The 14,149-nt window shown below is 39.3% G+C and overlaps 1 protein-coding gene and 3 long non-coding RNA genes across 6 annotated transcripts in view; 3 read left to right on the plus strand and 1 right to left on the minus strand.

The window, feature by feature from the left end:
* The window catches only part of LOC144066887 (gonadotropin-releasing hormone II receptor-like), a 252,259-nt gene that overhangs the window by 56,863 nt on the left and 181,247 nt on the right, over positions 1 to 14,149 (minus strand). The window lies entirely within an intron of this gene.
* Positions 6,503 to 7,251, plus strand: LOC144066901 (uncharacterized). The gene is made up of 3 exons (XR_013297781.1): positions 6,503 to 6,593; positions 6,682 to 6,774; positions 7,150 to 7,251. It is a non-coding gene; the product is annotated as an uncharacterized LOC144066901 (long non-coding RNA).
* On the plus strand, positions 7,461 to 7,979 carry LOC144067459 (uncharacterized). The gene is made up of 3 exons (XR_013297951.1): positions 7,461 to 7,525; positions 7,598 to 7,692; positions 7,854 to 7,979. It is a non-coding gene; the product is annotated as an uncharacterized LOC144067459 (long non-coding RNA).
* Positions 9,892 to 11,098, plus strand: LOC144066905 (uncharacterized). The gene is made up of 2 exons (XR_013297785.1): positions 9,892 to 9,974; positions 10,640 to 11,098. It is a non-coding gene; the product is annotated as an uncharacterized LOC144066905 (long non-coding RNA).

Below are 14,149 nucleotides of genomic sequence, written 5' to 3' on the forward strand. Positions count from 1 at the left end.
TCCTCCTTCAGCTGAAGCTAGTTAAAAACTCATCATGGCCGACTCTGTGTGCTTCCTCTAATTCGAAGTTATTGAATGTTAATCGATTAGATCCAACACATGTATCAGATCATTAACTATCAGGACAATTGAACGCACGTTGGGGCCACGCACTCCGGGTGGCCAGTACATGATGATCCCTCAGAAGGACCCCCAGGAGGCGGAGACAGCTGTGGCCCTCCGGGAGTTCGGGATGTGAGTAGGGGGAGGTAGCCTCAAGGATCTGAGGCCACAAGGAGAGTATTAATTTTTTACTGATTTTTACTAGAGTAGTAATTTTTTTTACTGATTTTTACTAGAGTAGTAATTTTGTACTGATTTTTTACTAGAATGAAATGTTATACTGATTTTTAGTTTTCCACTGATTTTTTAATTGTTTACTGATTTTTAGCTTATGGCCATTGATTTTAGTTTGTGTGTAACAATAAAACAAGGTATTCAAGTGATGACCTCAGTCATCCGAGGTCATGAGAGGGAATGAAGGGATATTAAGAGTTAAGCTTAACGGTAGTTCTTTCGATCTCCCTACATTGCCTGTGGAATGCGAAGGTCACGAGACAGGATGTGGGGGTTGAAGCCAAATGGTTGCAAATGTGTGGGGGGTGCAAGATTGAACTGTTTGCAGGTACCAAGACGAGAGAACAAAGAGGCAGTTGCTGGAGTGGAAAAGTACAACTGGGCGGAACCGCGAGGAGATTCTTCAGGAAAGAAAGACCAATGAGCAAGCTAGAGTTAACTGCATTTTACACATAACCAATAGTATAGTGCCAGGATGCCTTTGTGTTGTGTCATTTGCATATTGTGTAGTATAACTAAGTTCCCGGGCAACCCAGAAGAGAGAACTACGTCGACTGGTGTCAAATAAGACGTATAGAGTGTACTGAGAGGAACCTGGACCCCGGGTGTGTGTATTAGATTTGTGTGGTAAGAATAAATCCACTCGTGTGTGTGAAACTGCTAGCTTCCTGATACCTCTATTGCAGAACGAGCGCGCAAATTGTTGGATGAGTGAAAGTCGGGTAAGGTCATAAATTGGAGTCAGATTACTAACTTAACTTTAATATAATTATAGAGAAAATTTAACCCAACAAGGTGTTGAAGGCTCCCCTTTTTCAGATCCTTTCTTTGTTTTTAAATTGTTATGATTGCGTCGCGGCGCGATCGGGAATGGATTCGGACCCAGGCGCGGGAAGTAGGTGAGGACGAGGCAATTAGCTTCAACACAACAACTTTAATAACTCAAAAGGGCTTTACAAAACAACAAAGGCTTGGAACAAAACGGGAGCATGGGGAATGGTACCTTGTAGCGATTGTGTGCCGTAACACGAAGGGTGTCACGCAGGAATATGCAGGGCGATCCGACACTGATACTAAAACTCATTGGTGTTTTTAAATACAAATTCAGGAGGTAATCACAGATTGATTGCAGCTGCTCTGCCTTGAAGGGAAGCCAGGAGGGACAAACGGGCTGCTCCTGACATAAATCCATGTAAATTCCGCTGGCTTTTTCACATATTGTTGACTCGGTCACTCTATCTCCTGCTAACTATTTGTTTTATCCATAATAAAAGAAGGCTCTCCATCTCGTCATTGGATTATTCATCCCGTATTTGGGAAATTTCATTGTCACAGTAGCAAGAGGGTGAGAATACAGATACAGGAAAGGCATAGTTACAAGTTAGACAATACAGTCGCAAAGGCATAAAACACTAGATGCCACCACAGTCTCCACAGTAGGTAGAGGTGGCTCTGGCCCCTTTTCTACAAGGCATCTATGTTTGTGGACCAGTCTAGTTTGTTGTTGAGGTGAACACCCAGGTACTTAAAATTCCACACAATATCAATGTCCGTACCCTGGATGTTCACCTGAGTGGTCTGTTGAGCATTCCTCCGAAAATCGACTACCATTTCCTTTGTCTTACTGGTGTTGATGTAGCGGTTGTTTTGCCTACACAAGTCAAAAAGGCTGTGATGACTCCCCTGTACTCAAGGTCGTTCCCGTCCATCACTCGTCCAACAATAGTGGTGTCGTCAGAGAACCTCTGGAGGTGGCAGGTGTCTATTGTGTTTGTTATTGTGCAGTTATTACGATAACGTGCGAGATCTCTCGAGGGATGTAAAGCGGCCAGATGCTAACAGCTACTAGCCCGATAGCCCGGGGATACACCATCTACTATTACTAAAAACAGCCAGTCCCCTACCTTTCTGCGTGCCGCTCTCAGCATTTCTGTCCGCCCTCACCAGCTGAAAACCATCCAAGGAGACGAGAGTCTGGTGTTAGTTCATTCAGCCAGTTCTCCGTGAAACACATAATACAGATTTTCCGATATTGTCATTGTACTTTGGTAAGCGCCGTTAGCTCTTCCATCTTATTGGGAAGAGATCTTATGTTCCGCATAATAATAGATGGATTGCTGGCTCTGAAAGTATCGCTTTCTCTCGACATTTTTGTCCAGCTCTGCATCCTCTTCTCTTCCTCTTTAACTCCGCGGGGAGATCCAGGGGCATCCAGGTGTTGCGTAGCGCTAACAGCTGATCCTTTGTGTAAAACAGCGGAGGCATGGCTGAATGGGTCAAAAATGTAATGTCCAGAATTTGCAAAGATCAAAGACTGCCTCTCGCACAACTTGAGTTTTGAAGTAAAGTTGTAACACATTATAGTATGGAGTATAAAGTATAAAGTAAAGTAACAAGTAAAATCTTAAGAGACAATAAAACGTAAAAATAAAGGATAAAAAAGCTGTAAAACACAGAATACGAGGTAGGACTTAGGGAGCTACTGCAACTGGCTGCCGCTTGAACGGCGCCTTCTTCCCCCAGCACTTTTGTCCAGCGCCGAATTTCCAGCGGTATGAGGTGTTGCTCCTGCTGCTGCGTATTGTTCACAGCTAGTCCCATGTGTATGACAGCGTAGGCATGGCTGAAAGGTTCCAAAAAAGAAGTAGCAGAAAGAAGCCAGGCTAACAGAACAAAGAAAGTTGTAAAAACATTAAAGTATAAAGTACAAAGTAAAGTAAAAAGGAATGTAGTAAGGAATATTAGAATGTAATAAAAAAAGATGGAAAGCCTGTAAAACACCCAAAAAATTTAAAGGGGACAGAGCTACTGCCACCGGCTGCCGCATGATTGCGCCATCTTGGGATAAAAAATGAACGTCCTGAATGTCACTGCGCCGGGGGAAATTATAGTTATTCCTTTGGAAGGCTTCTTGTCCTTAATCGCGTCCTTCTGCTTTAGGATGGTGCATATGGTTGAAGTATTCCTCTCGTATTGCAAACTCCGTGACACGTACACCACTCATATTTTTCAATTATTTCGCGCTTAATATTGATTGTCATTGTTCGCCTTTTCTTTGCACAACTCTTCATTTCACCTGTTTGCTTTGGATCAAATTTTGTTCACTTTGTATTATGATGCATTGACTAACGGGGGGAAAAACACGTTAAAATGCAACGCTCCGCCCAGTGCTCGTAGATATCAGTATACACGAAAGAGATGCGGCAAAAAAGACAGTGCGCTAAAATCATAAACAGCCTCTCATGTCTTGGCCACCTGGCTTTCTCGTATCTCAAGGTAAATATTTGCTTGAAATTTTACTCTTATCTCAAATTGCTCGTATGTCGAGGTACCACTGTACCACAAAAATTGTAAAAGTGCAACCTTGAACAAAGTATGCATGTGGGAATTTTAATTCAAATTTTCTCTAAATTTTATCTGTGAAATTGCAAAGATTCTGAGAATAAGTAGTCACGGAGGTTCACTTCTGGGATTGACCCACCTTTCCTGAAAACTATGAAAAATTCTTAATTTACATTGACCTGCAACCTTGAACAAAAAGTACGCATGTAGCATTTTTTAATTCCAATTTTCTCAAAATTTAATATGTCACTGCATAATTTTGAGGTTGAAAGTAGTCAGGGAGGTGTACTATTAGGACTGATCCACCTTAGTTGCAAACTGAAAAATTCTTCATTTAAAGTCCTTTAACCTTGAACAACGTACGCAAGTCGCAATTTTAATTTCAAATTTCTCTAAATTTAATTCGTGAAATTGCATAATATTGTTTGTGAGTCGTCAGGGACGTTTGCTACTAAGATTGACCCACGTTGCCTGGAAACTGAAAAAAAATCTTTATTTACAGTCCTACAAAAATGGGACCAGCAACTTTGAACAAAGTACACATGTAGCAATTTTATTTCCAATTTTCTCATTTAATCCGTGAAATTGCATTATTTTATGTATGTGATTAGTCATGGAGGTCTACTAGGATTGACCCACCTTGCCTGGAAATTACATAAAAAATGATTTACAGTACTGCAAAAATGGGAACTGCAACCTTGAACAAACTACGCGTATAGCAACCAACCGCAACCCTTTTGAGGATGCGCGGTATGGAGGATGAAATGGAAAAAAGGGGGGATTCACATAATATTGTACTTGCGTAGTGAAGTGTGTATTTTTTTAATCATGACATTTTATTTCATTTTTAAATAATGAAAATGCTGTATCTAAATGGTGCATTTTTTTTTTTTTACTGTTGAGAGTATTTTTAAAAGTTTAAAAGCACTACATGCACACGGGCTGTTTTGAATGGAATTACCGTAATGCTTGTATTCAGCGGGCGGGCTATTTTGAGCGTCCGCTCATTTGACCACAAAAAAATGAATGTCCGCTGGCTTGACCGCAGTGAAATTTGAAATGGATGTAATTCCTGACACAAGATAAACACAGAAAAAAAATCTGCTTCCAAAAAAAGGTATGTGGCTCATTATCCATTTGTGAATTATGTAGTATCATTTAACAAGTAGGATTTTTTTATTATTATTCATAGCGGTTTTGTTATTTGTTTCTGAATGGAAGATGTAGAATATCCCTTATTTTCAATTGTAAATGTCCTCACCCATGCCTACTTTGCTTTATCAGTCGCTGGCACATTCATGCCTTTTTTAATTTTTATCATGTTCATTGTGGCAGAGATTATTCGAGCAGACATGCGTGCAAGACCTGGTGTAGGGCATTGACGTAAGCTTCTTTTCTTTTTCCATTTTATTTTAGACAATCTAACCAAGTGATTTGTGTGGCATTGGCAGATTTTCACATGGGCGATGCGGACCAACCAATAGGATCCCTCCAGGAAACAGCAAAATGCAACACGTCAACTTTGGGAACCTGCTGGACCTATATGAATTCCACCACAAGTAAACAATGTGACTTTTCACTAAAAATGAAACCTAAAGCCTCTTATGTCAAAGTTTGGTGTGTTCATATTTTCTAAAGAGTTGACAAATCTTAATAAATGAGGCTGTTCTTGGTAAATTCTTAAAACATTTCCTTACCTGAGGCAAGATTTTTTTTAGTATGCATGTTCTTATTTAATTAAATGACTCATAAATCTTTGGTGTTGATACAGACGCTCCCCTACTTACGAACGAGTTACGTTCCGAGCGATTGTTCGTAAGGTGAATTTGTTCATAAGTTGCTCAGTGCTATATTTTGTATTATAATTTATGTTTAAGGCCTATCTAAGTATATTGTAGGTTTATACAGTTATTTAAGGCTTGTATAAGTAACACACAGTATGTACATGTACGTAATAAGATAAATAAAATGAAGTTTAACTTACTTTTGGAAGATGTACTCGATGCTTAAGGAGATGATGGAGGAGCAGGAGGATTTTATATCATGAGGATCTTCGTCGTCGCTGGAATGGGCTTCAAAAGTTACTTCCTCCTCCGTAACTTCAATGTAGGAAGAAGTTGAGGGTCGAGGAGAAGAAGATGAGGGTTGATGAGTATCTTCCTTGGAGGATTTACTAGAAACTGGCCGAAAGAAGCGATCTAACGACGATTGCACAGTTTTCTTCTTTTTTTCTTCATAAATGATGAGGTAGCACTGTATGGCATCATTCAATTGATTTGCAACCTTTGTGCAACGTTCAATATTTGGGTCTTGCTGCTCGAAGAGTGCGATGGCTATATCTATGAGCGAAAACCCCTCAGCCAAGAATTTCGTCTCGAATTTCTTCATGGGGACAGGCGTTTCTTCCTCCTCCTCCTCGACACGTTGCTGAGCCTCCTCCCTCTCACAGCGCCAAGCGTCGGTATTAGCGGCGGAAAGAAGCACTACTCGGAAAAAGGCGCGCAATACAAAATCTAACTTACAGCATCTCTTTCCGAACATTTTTCGACATATGCCTTATGCGCAGACATGTTCGTATGTACCGTTGTTCGTAACTCGAATGTTCGTAAGTAGGGGAGCGTCTGTATATGCCATTCACTTTTTCAAATGTATTTATTAACCATCTCTTTTTCAGCACCTTCCTCAAAGAACTGGAGAAATATGAACACATGCCTGAGGAGTTTGGACGCTGCTTTGTCACATGGGTATTTATTGCTTTATCTATAACTACTATCCTGCTGAAAATTGACCCATAACGATTCCCTAACAATTTATCTTGTTTGCAGGCTGTGAAGTTTCAGTTCTATGTGGATTATTGCAAGAACCATCCACGATCCTCTAAGCTCATCATGGTGCATTCTCGGAACTATTTTGATGTAAGTTAAATATCAAACTGATCAAAACTTGACTCCAGGACACAAATTTTCATGATCTTAGTCCTTTCTCTCTCTCTGTGTTAAACAGTAAATTCAGCAAAAACACCAATTGCCAAAAACGATCACCTCCTACTTGCTGAAGCCTGTACAGATAATCTAAAAATATCCACTCGTGCTCAAGGTAAGTCCAAAAATGGTGTTAAGATTTTAGTATTCTTCAGTAAACCAACATTAATTGCATTCTTTACATACTCATATGTGACATTCAGCAAAACCACCACTTCCAAAGGTGTCTGATTAAACAACAATACAGTAGTACCTTGAGATTCGAGCTTAATGCGTTCGGGGACTGAGCTCCTATGTCGATTGACTCGTATCTCAAATCAACTTTTCCCATAAAAAAAATGAACTAAAAAAAATTAATTGGCTCCAACCTTCTGAAAAAAACACCAAAAACAGGATACTATTGCAATGGGATTTTTTTTTATTTGTTGTACAGGTAATTGGTGAACTGAGATTCTGTGGAAGCATGTTATTAATACTCTTCATTTTTTAGAACCTCCTGGAAACTTGTGAGAGGAATAGCAAGCTCGAGGAAGCCGTGGAGGGGATGCTTAGCATTTCCAAGGCAATCAATGATGCCATGCATCTCTCCTTGGTGCATGGTAAGTGAACACTTGGCAAGATGGCCACACATTTGCTTTTCATTGATGTATCATTTTCTTACATTGCCTACTTTACCCTTCTTCAGGGTTTGACGAGAGCATCAAAGAGGAGCTACTCCTGGAGGAGTCCTTCAAAGTGTGGGACTCCAAGTCACCCTTCCGAATGGGCAGAAAAAGACACCTCTTTCTCTTGGAAAAGACCTTGGTTTTCTGCAAGGTGGCCATGGACACCAAGGGAAAGTGCAAATACTAAAGAGAAAACTTAATGTGAGTAATCCTTCACACCATTTTTATATGTGAACAAAATCTGTGAAAATGATAATCCCATTGCCTCCTCAGCTCTTCAAACTAAATGTGATGGAGCACGTGGAGGGAATCCCCGCAAGTTTGCACTTTCGATGGGTTGCACATTGAACGACATCATTGTTCTCAAGGTAAGGTGCTCTTCACTCTCTCTTTGAAAGTAAAACAGAAAACAAGTATTGTAACTCTTACAGTAATTGAAATTCCAGCAAATAGTTTAGGATGCTTATGTGGTTCTCAAAAGTGGTCCAAAAGGCCACATTTTACTTTTGCCTGTCTTCCAAATCAATAGGCATCCACTGTTAAGACCAAACTGGAATGGATCGAGCACATCCGAAAGCTGATCCATGAACAGACCAACTTCCTGGGGGCAGGACTGAAGAAGCCTCTTTATATTCCTAAATTCAAGCACCAGAGGTATTTAAGTACACTCCTACAAAATAGACAGGCACTTTTTGGTTTAGGTCTACACACTAAAAGTGGTATTATGAGTCATGACTGAGTCGACTGTTTTTTTTTTTTTTAAACGAGCCATTGTCTTACAGTTTTTTTTTCTTTCGACTTAAAATGTTCGCGCAGTGTACTTGACCCAACTGGTTCCATGATAGAAAATAGTTTGGTCAATAGTAAACAGTTTTTTGAAAAAAACAAAGACGAATTACAGCTGCTTTCTTGGCCCTCCCATTTGACGTGTGTAATGACTTGTTATAATTCCTGCATTCCAACCTATGTGCCAATTTTGAATACGACACAGCCGTAAGTAGTAAAGAATTGAAGTTATTGCAGCATTGCCAATTTGCTTAAATCAAACCGGAATTGTCAAGATTTGGGACTGACATTTCTGAGATTTGACTTCATGCTTAGTGTTTTTTTAAACATTACAAAACTTTTTTGTAAGTATATTTCTAGAGGGTGGCCCAGTGGCCTCACAGGTCTGGGATTGAAGGTTCGATCCCAGGTGGGTGCCTACTGTGTAGAGTTTGCGTCTTCTCCCCGGGCTTGCATGGGTTTTCTCTGGGTACCCCGGTTTTGAAAACTCTATACATTTCCCCTAGGTATGAGTGTGAGCGTGAATGGTTGTCCGTCTCCATGCGGCCTGCGATTGCCTGGCCACAGATTTAGGGTATCTATCCCCTGACATATTTAGCTGAGATTTGCTCCAGCACCCCCTCAAAATCTGTGGGGATAAGCCATACAGAAAATGTAAGAATTTATTTCAAGAAGTACAGGGACCTGCTTTAATGTTTTGAGATTAGGATTTGATGGTAATTTGTTATTTACACATACGTTCATCATGTCACTTACTGCCTGGTTAAAATAGATTAATAACAGAATTTAAGAGGTGTTGTTTATTGTGTTTTAAGGGGTGAAGAACATTTGAGAGTCAAGGTGAAAGCAGCGAACTACAGTGGCCGAGAGTAGCTCGGTGAGCCCGCCTCCAACAAGATTGGGGATTGCCACAAGATGACACCCGACCTAAAGCTTGCATCAAGAAACACAGAGGCATTCTCAAAGTTAATCAACCAAACAAAGAACACTTGGAAAAAAAGAAAGTCACCTTTAAATTGAATTAATTAAATGTTTGTATTTAAATATTTTAGACTTGTAATTTATTGCTTGTGGACAGTCATATGTTGTTAAATATATTTGGAGCGTATGGAACAAAAGAAAGTCACCTTTAAATTGAATATTTTTGTATCCCCTTCCCCCTATTGTACAGTTCATATGATTGATTACAGACGTAATATTGTATCTGTTCAATCATTATGTACATAATTGTTAAATATTTTAAAAGAAATTTGGGTGTGGGTGGGGTGGTGTTCACCAACACAATTGATATTACTTTATTATTTGATTATACTGCATTAAAATACAAGTTACATATAATACATATATTTTTCTTGTTCATCAACGATCCACTGTCATTTAAAATTCTGGAAAATGCAGAGAGTAACACGACCCTTTGGTTCTTTAACAGAAAATGCACTTTGTTTTGTTGCTCAATAAATTATTGTTTTAAGATGATTGCTCTTTCATTTTCCCAACGAATTCAAAGTTTCATCAATCTAAACGCAGGAAACGCAACGTTGAAGCAGGTTGCGATGTCACATTTAAAAAGTGCGAGTGATTTATTGTGATGGAAAAACGTTGTTTTTCTCTCTGCTGCTCCTTTTTGAGTATAATTTTAAGATTAAATTGTAATCGTTTTTCTTTTAACTGCAATTTCGCAGTTAGCAAAATCACCGTTTGGCGCTAAACTTGAACTAAAGATGATAGAGCATGACGTCATAAAAGAGCGCTCTTTGACCTATGATGTAGTACTGTCGACAACCGAACAAGCAGAAACGAACTGGACAAGACCACACGTGGAACAGTTGGCTTCTAAAATGTTTGCAACGATTGAACGAATGAGGTAAGTTGAATTACTCTGGCATTATTTTATAACAATATCAAACGGTATTTAGTTTAGCCAACGAGTAATTGAAGCAAGTTCACCTGTTGCTGTTTGTAAATGCTAGTGATAAGAAACTGACTTAGAAATCTCCAATTGAATGTACCAAGAGCTAACAAAAAGCTCTTGCTATCGTTTAATTGTGGGCTTTTCTAAACATTTTTTTCCTGACAATGCAGATAATACTTTGCGTCCTTATAAATCAGGGGTAGGGAACCTATGACTCGGGAGCCATATGTCGCTTTCCACTAACCTGTGAGGTAAAATATGGAATTCACTGGTTAGGGAGCTGAGTCCCGAAATTAGCAACAGCATAACAATGTTGTCAAAAGAATTCAGAGACTTTTTGTTCTTTAAAAGTGGTGACATGCCCAAAAGAAAAAAAATCCCACTTTCATGTATTTTTACTTTTCAATTCTAAGGATGGCTCTCAAGACATAACATTAAAGAATATGAATTGTTTATGGCTCTCTCTGTCAAAAAGGTTCCCGACCCTTATTCTTAATTGTTAATTGACTCCTGGAGGATAAAAATAGGAACCTTCTGCGATCTTGTTGTTTAGCCCGTCAGTAGATGCAACAGAAATTGATATACTTATTCATAATGTTTTACTTTATTTTCTGTAGAGGACATCATAGAGCACCCTGCCGACTCAGAAGGCTCTCTTGCCATACCGAAATTTGAATGCGGTCAAGCTAGCGGACTTTAGCGTTTTCGTGCTCCAATGAGCGGACGCTCAAAGAACTAACTAAACCCCCCACCCCCCTACCCCCCTTCGTGTGCTCACAGCGCAGTCAAAAAAGAGCACCATATAACCCCCAGCATTTTAATAATTTATGAATGAAATAGAGTGCCATGGTTTAAACATACACACTCCAGTCAATGAGTACAATGCCATGTGAATCCCCCTGACCGGCAGGACAGCATCTTTGTGATACTGTAAATAAAAATGTCTTATTTTTAGTTTCCAGTCAAGGTGGGTCAATCCTACTACTACACCTCCCTGACTACTCACTGAAAATTATGCAATTTGACAGGCTAAATTTAAAGAAAATGGGAATTAAAGTTGCTACATGCGTACTGTGTTCAAGGTTGCAGGTCCCATTTTTGTCGTCATGTAAATCAAGATTTTTTTCATAATTTCCAGGCAAGATGGCTAAATCATAGTAGTACACCCCCTGACTACGCATATGCTCAAAATTATGCAATTTTACAGATTGAATTTAGAGAAAATTAAAGTTAAGACATGTGCACTTTGCCAAGGTTCCAGGTCCAATATTTCTGATACTGTAAATCAAGATTTTTTTTCCATGAAACTTGGCTCAATCCTAGTACTAAACTTCAATGACTACTCATAAATTCAAAAATATGCTATTTCATGGATTAAATTTGGGGAAAAAATTGAATAAAATAGTACGTGCTCTTTGTCAACGCTGCAGGCCATATTTTTGTGGGACTGTAAATCAAAATTTTCTGATCGTTTCCAAGCAAGGTGGGTCAATCCTAGTTGTTCATGTCCCTGACTACTATTATGCAATTTCACAGATTAAATTAAGAAAAAAGTTTTATGTGTCACTTTGTATTGGTTGCACTTCTCATTTTTGTGGTACTGTAAATAAAAATGTTTTCACAGTTTTCAGAGAAAGTGGCTCAATCCTTGTAGCAGACCTCTCTGACTACTCAGAAACTCAAATTATACAATTTCACAGATTACATTTGGAGAAAATTGGAATTAAATTTACTACATGTGCAATTTGTCAAGGTTGCAGGTCCCATTTTTCTGATCTATCATGGTAAATTTCGCTTCAAATTGACATTGGATTGTAATTTTTATATTTAAAACAAATAATAATTTGCCCTGAACTAAGTCCAGCAATTAAATTTGCTACACGTGCAATTTGTCCCATTTTTCTGATCTATCATGGCAAATTTCGCTTCAAATTAACATTGGGTTGAATTGGATTGGATAACTTTATTCATCCCGTATTCGGGAAATTTCGTTGTCACAGTAGCTAGAGGGTGAGGATGCAGAAATAGGAAAGGCATTTGAGATCTAAATAGATAGATAATTAGTAAGTTAATAAATAAATACATGAATAAATATATAAATAAATAAGTGTGTTGCTTAGCACATATATACATGCATGCATACGGTAGGTGTCAACACTCAGCCATTTTTTTGTTAAAGAGCCTGACAGCTGATGGGAGGAAAGATCTGCGGAAGCGCTCCTTCCTGCAATGAGGGTGCCGCAGTCTATTGCTAAAGGAGCTTCGGAGGGACTCCACAGACTCATGCAGGGGGTGGGAGGTGCTGTCCCTGATGGACATCATCCTGGTCAGCATTCTCCGCTCTCCCACTTCCTCCACAGAGTCCAGAGGACAGCCCAGAACAGAGCTGGCCCTCCTGACCAGCTTATTCAGCCTGTTCCTGTCCCTCTCCGTGCTCCCGCATCCCCAACAGAGCACTGCATAAAACACTGTAGATGCCACCACAGTGTCGTAGAAAGTCCTCAGCAGTGTCCTGCACACTCCAAAGGAACGTAGACTCCTCAGTAGGTAGAGGTGGCTCTGGCCCCTTTTGTACAGGGCATCTATCTTTGTGGACCAATCTAGTTTGTTGTTGAGGTGAACACCCAGGTACTTAAAATTCTCCACGATTTCAATGTCTGTACCCTGGATGTTCACCTGAGTGGTCTGTTGAGGATTCCTCCGAAAATCGATGACCATTTCCTTTGTCTTACTGGTGTTGATGTAGAGGTGGTTTTGCCTACACCAGTCAACAAAGGCTGTGATGACTCCCCTGTACTCCAGGTCGTTCCCGTCCGTCACTCGTCCAATAATAGCGCTGTCGTCAGAATTTCAATTACTCTGGGAGTTACAATATTTGTTTTCTGATTTACTTTCAAAGAGAGAGTGAAAAGCACCTAACCTTGAGAACAATGATGTTGTTCAATTAGCAACCCCTCGAAAGTGCAAACTTGCGGGGATTCCCTCCACATGCTCTATCACATTTAGTTTGAAGAGCTGAGGAGGCAATGGGATTATCATTTTCACAGATTTTGTTCACATATAAAAATGGTGTAAAGGATTACTCACATTAAGTTTTCTCTTTAGTATTTGCACTTTCCCTTGGTGTCCTTGGCCAACCATTCACGCTCACACCTAGGGGCAATTTATAGAGTTTTCAAAACCGGGGTACCCAGAGAAAACCCATGCAAGCCCGGGGAGAAGATGCAAACTCTACACAGTAGGCACCCACCTGGGAACGAACCTTCAATCCCAGACCTGTGAGGCCACTGGGCCGCCCTCTAGAAATATACTTACAAAAAAGTTTTGTAATGATTAAAAACCACTCTAAGCATGAAGTCAAATCTCAGAAATTTCAGTCCCAAATCATGACAATTCCGGTTTGATTTAAGCAAATAGGCAGTGCTGCAATAACTTCAATTCTTTATTACTTACGGCTGTGTCGTATCCAAAATTGGCACATAGGTTGGAATGCAGGAATTATAACAAGTCATTACACACGTCAAATGGGAGGGCCAAGAAAGCAGCTGTAATTTGTCTTTTGTTTTTTTTTTCAAAAAACTGTTTACTATTGACCAAACTATTTTCTATCGTGGAACCAGTTGGGTCAAGTACACTGCGCAAACATTTTAAGTCGAAAGAAAAAAAAACTGTAATACAATGGCTCGTTTAAAAAAAAAAAAAACAGTCGACTCAGTCATGACTCATAACACCACTTTTAGTGTGTAGACCAGGGGTGTCCAAACTTTTTGCAAAGAGGGCCAGATTTGGTAAGGTGAAAATGTGTGGGGGCCGACTATTTAGCCTGACATTCTTTGAACCATTAACATAAAATACTAATTAACTTATTGGGATTTTTTTTAATTACAAATGGCATACTTTTACATTTTTTTTTACATTTAGGTTTTTACCGAAATCACAAACCACAAAAAATTAAGAAAACTATAAAGGATATCTAAATTCATGTGAAACATTACATATTATTCACTATTATATGCTCACTGTAGGAAAAGTGCTGAAAACAAAACAATGATCACTGCATATTCAAATTGTGATTTTGACCATCACAAAAAAATTAATTAACTGAGATTTAAGAATTTATTCAACTC

The sequence above is a fragment of the Stigmatopora argus genome, chromosome 21, assembly GCF_051989625.1.
Source record: "Stigmatopora argus isolate UIUO_Sarg chromosome 21, RoL_Sarg_1.0, whole genome shotgun sequence".
In the NCBI taxonomy this organism is placed as follows: Eukaryota; Metazoa; Chordata; class Actinopteri; order Syngnathiformes; family Syngnathidae; genus Stigmatopora; species Stigmatopora argus.